This window comes from Neomonachus schauinslandi, chromosome 8, assembly GCF_002201575.2.
Source record: "Neomonachus schauinslandi chromosome 8, ASM220157v2, whole genome shotgun sequence".
In the NCBI taxonomy this organism is placed as follows: domain Eukaryota; kingdom Metazoa; phylum Chordata; class Mammalia; order Carnivora; family Phocidae; genus Neomonachus; species Neomonachus schauinslandi.
The window spans coordinates 109,361,733-109,369,622 of record NC_058410.1 but is presented as its reverse complement, the minus strand read 5'-3'; positions in this window follow the sequence as shown (position 1 = coordinate 109,369,622).

The following is a 7,890-nucleotide window of genomic DNA, read 5'->3' as shown; positions in this document are numbered from 1 at the left end:
GTGGGTCAGCAGCCACAAGAGGCATTTGGGAACTCCTAAGTCAATAGAGCTCCCAAGGGACGAGGACTCTGGCTAAAGTCAGACTTGCGGCTCTTAAGGCCCAGATCATTAAGGCAGAGGATTCCCGGCCAGATTCCCTGTGCTCCCTGTGCGTGCTGACCAGAGTCTCCAAGCCCCCTCCGGGAGACCTGACTCTCCGCACACTCTACTTATGGGCAGAGAGAACAAATCTCTGCTGCTTTGTGTCATTTGCCCAGGGGGTACTTAACTTCCCGCTGCCCCCACTTCCTGCGGATCACACGGCCCAAGTTCCGTTAATCCTAAAATTTTATATAACATCTCTGAAATTGAAATGTCATGTCAAAGTTGAATCAGCAGCAATGTTTCTTTCTTAAAATAATAGTCCATCTTTTAATTAAAGGAGCCTTAAATGCACCGAAATACTGTAGTATCCCCTTCAGCATCTCAGACACACCCTGGGAGCAGAGACCATCTGTCTGCGCCCCAGGCCAGGGCCCCCTGACTCTGGGTTTGTCGGACTCCTGCCTGAGAGCACTCTGGGCCCCATTCAGCTCTGTTGGATTCTCCCCCTCCATGGATACGGATTCAGCCACACTGAGAATGAACACAGCAGAACCCGGATTCCTCCTGAGACTCCACCACGGCCCCACAGCTCTCTGGACCCACTTTCTGAGCCACCTTGGGACAAGACAGACCCACCAGGAGGAGGCCAGGGCTCTGCTCTTAGCGCCGAGAGAAAATCCTCATCACTTTTCTGCATAGGAAGAAATCAACTCCAGCCAACATCCCCATGTGGTTGGACACCTGTCAGCTGGGAGATGAGAGAGAAATCAAAAGAGAGGACTCTGGGCTGGATGGGGTCGGGGTCTGCAAGATGCAGCTCCCTGTCCCCCACCTTAGCCGGGAGGAGAGCTGGCTTCTCTGTTTATAAACATGGTGACTGGTGCTTGTAAAAGGCAATTTGTTTAGCGTGTCCTTAGTGGCAGGGACTTGTTAACTGCTGGGACACAGAGGTGGGGCCCGGAGCAGGTGCCCTGGAGAAGCCAGTGTGCCTGGGAGGCAGGACACTGCAGCGAGTACTTACTTGCAGGCCCAGGTGTCCGATAACAATGTGCATTTAAGATATTGAGGGAGAACAGCTGAGGAAGTACTTACCATAGCCTCTCATTTAACAAGTATTTTTAGCACCTATTGTGTGCTGGGCCCTGCAAACAGAGAACAGCATGGAGAATGACCCCTGCCCCATTCCAGAGGCAGGAGACAGACCACAACCGATAAACGAAACAAATAGGGTAATGACATAATCCATGCAAAGCTGCTAAGTGTCAAGGGGAGAAATAAAGCAGGAAAGGGAAGAGGGAGCTCTGGGGATTTTAAGAGTGGTCAGGAAGGGTCATTAGATGGCAGCAAGATCAAGGAAAATTTCCCCCAGAGTGATGTCTGAGCTGAGGTTTTGAAACACGAACAGGAGCTCGCCAAGCAGAAGGGGTTAGAGGGAGAACCTTCCCAAGAGCGAGCAGGTGTGCAAAAGTCATTAGGTCTAGAAGCTCAGGGCTCCCAGGGGAGCCGCCAGGAGAAGGGGGCCTGGCGAGGTTATGGGAGGCTGGCACACCTGGCTTAAGGAGTCAGAGCATCGTCCGACAGGCCTGGGGAATCTTGAGGATCAGAAGCTGAGAAGAGATGAACTTCTGCTTTCTGCGTTTAATAGGATCCGAGGTGAACTGGATATGACAAAGCTCTGGAAAAGTGCCAAATGGCATTCCCATAGAACGTTCCACAGGGCATTCATACAAGTCCTAAGAACTGTACGTGAAGGGAAGGGTTCCATGATCCAAACAAACAGTTTTGGCAAAAACAAAAAATACACACACACACACACGCATGCACGCGCCCATCTATATGCACGCATACCTGCAGACTCCTATTTCTCGTTTGGAAAATCACAATGCTGATTTGCATGGTAAGGGACTTGAGAAGTCCTGCAGTAAATACACTTTCCGCTTTGCCAGTTCCAGCTTTTTTCAGCCTAACCTGACCACAGGACTCTTTCATTTCTCTCTCTCTCCACACCCTCATAAAACCCATGAACTTCCTGCAGAAGCAGCAGATTGAGGGAAGTGCTGCCAATCAGTCCCCATTTCCCAAGCCCCCATATGCAGCCCCGCCCCCATCGTCCCTGGCTCAAGGGCCCATCTCTAGAACTCCCCGGCAGCAGCCCGCTCTGCCTAGCCACCTGGCAGCCGCGGCATGCAGCAGGTGAACACAGCAGTCCCGGTCACTCTCCGCGCGGATGGCATGATCCGAAGCAGCAGATAATCTGAAAGCCATTTATTTGGGGCATGCTTAAGTGAGCTTATTTTTACTTCAGCCTTACCTTCCTAATTTGGCCTCACTCACCAATGCTAAAAAGAGCTTGCTTTTCCGAAACATGCTGAGTGAAGACGGGGAAGCGGACCCAGGGAGATGCCTGGGGAAGCCGGCTGGGGAATTTCGTATGCACTGTAGCTAGTATCTCCTTCCTCAACTGCATGTTGGAAAGCCCTCCAGATTGGAAACTGTGCACTGATCTGGTCCCTGAAAACAGGAGTCCCAGAAGAAAAATGAGCAGAACGTGTGATTCGGTGAGATCCCATGCAAAAAGCGTGAGCTTGAGGATCACACTTGCTGAGGTGCGAAGCCTCGTGTGGCAGGTGTTGGTGCTGCTCTGCCTGTAACCCTTGGCATGTCCATGATGTGCCTGACTCCCGGCCACCAGCACCTGCGACTTTCCAGCTGATGGTTTCTCTGTACCAAAGCCCCAAGGTCCCCAGGAATTAGCACTCTCCGGCACAAGAGGTCTTCATCAGTGCCCGCCAAAGTAGGGTATAAATACCCTGGCCCACTCACCCCTCAGGTGGCACAATTTGGAGACTTGTCTCTACACTAAATCCCAGGGGCCCCCCGTGGGATTAAGCTCCAGTTGCCACCAAGGGTAAGTGACTTGAAAACCCAGCCTTTACTGGCTATATTCCCTGCCCTGCCTTACCTCCTTTCCTCCCTCACCACCCATTAGGGTGCCCTGAGCCAACCTCCCAAATAAACGGCTTCCACTCAAATCCTTGTCTCCAGGTCTGCTTCTGCAGGGACCCAAACTAAGAAACCCAGCAGGAGCACCTCCTGGCTGGGTGAGCTGGGAACGACTTAGCAAGGTCTGAGGCTCTGTCTCCCAGGCATGAGAGAAGGTGCATGAGCCTGCTCCGTCCGGTTCTTCTGCGGGTTACGGAGGGTTATGGAGGTCCCCACAGTGCAGAGTTAATCTCTGGTCAGTGTCTGCACCAAACTCAGGTATTCCAAGTCAGGCCTGGAAGGGTCACCTAGCTGACTTCACAGCGACCCAAATAGCCACAAAGAAACAGGACCCAAGATGATGGCTAAAAGAAAGAATGCACATTTCAGCCCCAGGAGGCAGCCATGGAAGCTCTGTGTGCACACGTGCACGCACGCACACACACACACACACACACACATACAGCTGTGGGAGGCCCAGAAGGGGGTCACCTGATTTAATTGGTAGGAACCATAGGAATCATGCCACCTCGTTTCCTTATTAGGGCAATAACCCGCCTAAGGGTTTCTCCCCCTACCATGTGCTGGGGGGCTTGCTGACCTCTCTCACCTAGAGTTGTCACTCACACACCCTACACACTGGCCCTAGCCTGTTGCCACTCAAGTCTCTCGGTTCCTGCAAGATTATGGGGTGGCCAAGAGAGGCACCGTCTCCGCTGAGCGGCCAGGGATGAGCCTCGTGTGCCGGGTCATCTGGGGAAGACACCTCCAGCTCTCTGGAGCTCCTCATCTAAGAAAAGGGCAGGGAGAGGACCCTGGGGCTGGGCATACTGTCTTCTGTGATGGGGTCTTCACTTCTGCCCCAACTGCTGTCATCGTGTGGCGGCTTTGTACCAGCCCACTTCGGGGTGCTTGGGATACACTGGGGTATAAACCAGAAAAGAGTCCCTGCTCGCACAGTGCTTCCATTCCAGACCTAGAAATCAGCACTTGCCGGAAAGGACAGCCCTGCCTGTGATAAAAGGACTCATCACCTAGGTATTCCTATGAGAGAACCAGCCCGCTCCTCTCATCCCCAGCTGTGATACTGCCCATTCCCTCCCCACTGCCAGATTATAGGTGCCCCAAATCCTCATCTAAATCCATTCCATTGAGTTGACACCTGTCTCCAAAAGACCTCGTGTCAAGTAAAAGATGTGTTATCAGGGAGTGAGAGCCATGTCGGCGCTGCCCTGTGATGCAGAAGGGAATGGAGGTGTGGTTCAAGGGGAGGATCCAGATCTACAAGACGGAGAAAGCTCAGGCTGGGCTCCTAAAATGCATATCTCCCCACGAATCCAATCTCAGGTGCTTAAGACAAAAACCGTGCTGCTTCATTTGTGGGTCACTCTGGGCAGGGCATCAGGCCCGGCTCTCAGACCCAGACCCCAGACAAGGGAAGAGGAGCTTTTTGAACTCCCTTCCACCTGCAGAGGCAACTGTGCGTGTGGATTTCTCTGCTCATCTCCGGGCACCTTCATCCCAACCAGAACCTCCTGCCCAGGATGGCTCCCTACCAGCTGAGCAGGCGCACTTGCAGGAAGCAGATTCATTTCAATATCAATTTGTGCAAAGCCTAAGTAGGGGGTCAACTCGCCAGCTCCCCTCACACACACACACCGGCCAGCAGCATGCACGTGATGGCATGGCGTACATGCGGCAGTCGGGAAGAACAGGTTATGGGATTAGCTGCACTTTGGGATTATCTCTGCTCCTTTAGTGCAGACAATTGGGGGATGACAACAGAAACTGAATCACTCAATCAAGGTCCACAAGCGCTGTGAGGGAACAAGGGCGATCGGGCCAGTCTTCCTCCTGCCTCCCAGCCCCTTTTTGCTAACTGTTCATCTCCCAGCGGTCCCCTTTCCAAGGAAAGGCCAGCAGTAAAGTACAAAGAGCCCTGTTCGGGCATCAGGCAACTCGGTTTCTAGTACCAGTCCCATCCCTAATTTGCTGTGTGAACTTGATTCAATGACCCACCCTGTCTGGGCCTCAGTTTCTTCATCTGTCAAATGACAGGATTGGACCAGATGGTGGAGGAACAATGGTGAACACTGGCTGAGTGTGCACTATGAACTTAGCCTGGTGCTAGGATTCTATTTTTTTCCCTGCTCTCTCTTCAGTGCCTGGCACAGAGTTGGTGGCCAATAAATTTTTCATTCAGTGAATTCTTCCAACACCCCTATGAAGCAAGTGTTGTTATAATTCCACTTTCCAGAGGGAGACGCTGACACACAGCAAGTAAGCTGAATCTGAATCTGGGCGGGCTGATTCTCCATCGGCATCCTCACTCACTCTCCCTGGATGATCTACTGAGCACGCATGTCCCACAGGAGCAGCGTCCTGGTCCAGCACACTCCTGAGCACAGTGCAGGGCGAACACTCAGTAAATGCTCAAGGAAAGGCAGGGGGCCTCCGTCTCTAATGCCTTTCCCTGATGGCTCCACAAGACACCCTCCACCAGCCTGTACAGATAAGGCAATTCAGGATACACCCATCCACCCATTTAGTCTCTCCTTCCCCCAGGACTGGCACTGAGCGCCTACTGTATTCTAGGCTCTGGGGACCTGATGATGAACAGGGCTGCCCTGGATGGTCTACTGTATGACAGCACAATGTGGTGAGCGTTACCCAACAGGAGCTGTGCCTGAGCTGGGGCCAGGGAGAGGGCAGGACCAGGTGAAGAGGGGTGAGGGTATTGCGGGCAGAGGGAATGGAAGTGGAGAGCGTGGGAGGAGTAGAGCGCGGCACCTTCGGGGTGGCTGCCCTAAGCAGTACCAGGGGAACAGCGGTGGGATGCAGGTGGAGATGTGGACGAGGCTGACCCCAGGGAACCAATCAGGGTGCCAATCAGGGTGTTGCTGCCGCTTCTGCAGAGCAGGGGAGGGGGCAGGGGGCTTGCTACGTGGGCCAGACTCAGCATTCTACATAGATTATTCAGTACTCAGAACAGTGCCCACCACATAGTAGGTGCTCAATACATATGCACCGAGTGAATGAATGAATTATTCTAATGCTCATAATACTCTTGAAAAATAAGGAAACGGCCACTCTGAGAGGTGACGTGACTCTCTATACAGATAAGCAGGTAGATGAGGATTCAAGCACTGGTGTGGGCCCAAATCTGCCCACCCAGCCCCTGTATTCATGTTCTTTGCTATAAAACTTTCAAGTGCCTCCCATAAAGGGGCAAGTCTAATGCCCCATCCGTGGCTTTGGATCTGGCCGTAAGACTTGCTTTGGCCAACAGAATAAGGTAGAATGATGTTGCATCAGCCCCAAGGCTGGGCATTAAGAGGCCTTACAGTTCCTCCCGCCTTCTTACGACTCTGCCACAGGAAGGGAGACAGGGAGCGGAGCCTCTCTATCCAACCCAGCTCCACATCGCTGCTCTCTGCCACTGGCTATATTTGTTACTTGGCAATAGCCGACAAATACAACAGGTCTGTTTGCATTGCAGGTAGGAAAAGAGACACATCAAAGGTGTCCAAATAGTACGTGGGGGATACAGGTAAACCAAGGGCAGGTAGAAAGGCTTCCCAGAGGAGGAGACTTTTGAACTGGGGCTAGATGATGGGGAAAGTCTATCATTCATTCAGAAAACACTAACTGAGCACATACTGTGTGCCAAGCACTGTTCTGGGCACTGGGATTTCTCAGAGAAGGGACAGAGAAGGGCATTCTAGGCAGAGGGAACAGTGTCCACGGAGGCATGGTGGTCCTGGGGACAGGAGAGGAGATGAAGCCGCAAGGGCAGGTGGGCCAGGTGGAGGAGTCTGGGCCTTATGCTGAGGTGACAGAGACCCCCTGAAGGATTTTGAGTAGTGGGGCAATGAGACCTGGTTTTGGTTTTAGCCAGAACCCTCTGGCTGCCATGAGGACTGGTTAGCAAGAGGCAGGAAGGCCAGCCAAGAGGAGATGCTGCTGCATTTCTTACCAACAGCCAAGGTGAACGGAGTGGAGAAGGGAGTGTGGAGAGAGATGGGCAGTTTTGGGTATGGACTAATGAGGAGGGGCAGGGTCATGTCCTAGTCTCCAGCCTGGGCAACCGGGTGGGTGGTTGTGGGAAAATGGGAGGAGGGTCAGTTCTGCCAGTGGGTGTGGGGAAGAAGAGAGAATCTGGGGTCATGCTCACACTGCAGGAGGGGCCTCCTCCCTCACAGCCTTGGGGCCCACCCCACCGCCCAGCCATCTGTGTGACCCAACCAGAGGCACCTTGGTCTTCCTGTCCTTTTACCCCATACCCCCATAAGAAGGTACCTCTATTGGTCACGGCTATCCCTATGCTCCTAGGACAAGCACTGGCATCATGTGACACGGTGGTGCCAGCAAGGACAGGGGCCTCTGGAGGCTGGAGCAGGGTGGTAGCAGGAGGGGGAGGGGCAGGCAGCAGCCACAGCTGAGTCTGCCCCCTCTGCCCAACCCTGGCCTGCCCAACCAGGTCTTCATGGTGGGTGCTTGGCCGTGTGTGTGGGTAGGGGGGCTGCCAGCCTGAGACCCCACTCCCTCCGAGCACGGAGCATCCTCAGTGTGCAGCGCTCAGCCACCAGGGGCTGGAGGAGCATCCTCCCCAGTTCTGGCCAAGGCAGGGGGGGCCTGTCACATGCATGGAAGCAAACAGAGATGAGAAGGGAAAAGCAATTAGAGAGGCAGTGAGGAGAGGAGGGAGGCAGGTAGGGGACCCACACCGAGGCCTTCAAAGACATGGAAGGTCCCTGAAGAGAGACAGAACTTGATCAGAGGGGACCTTGGAGCCAGCAGGAGAGGAGAGAGAGAGAAGAGGTG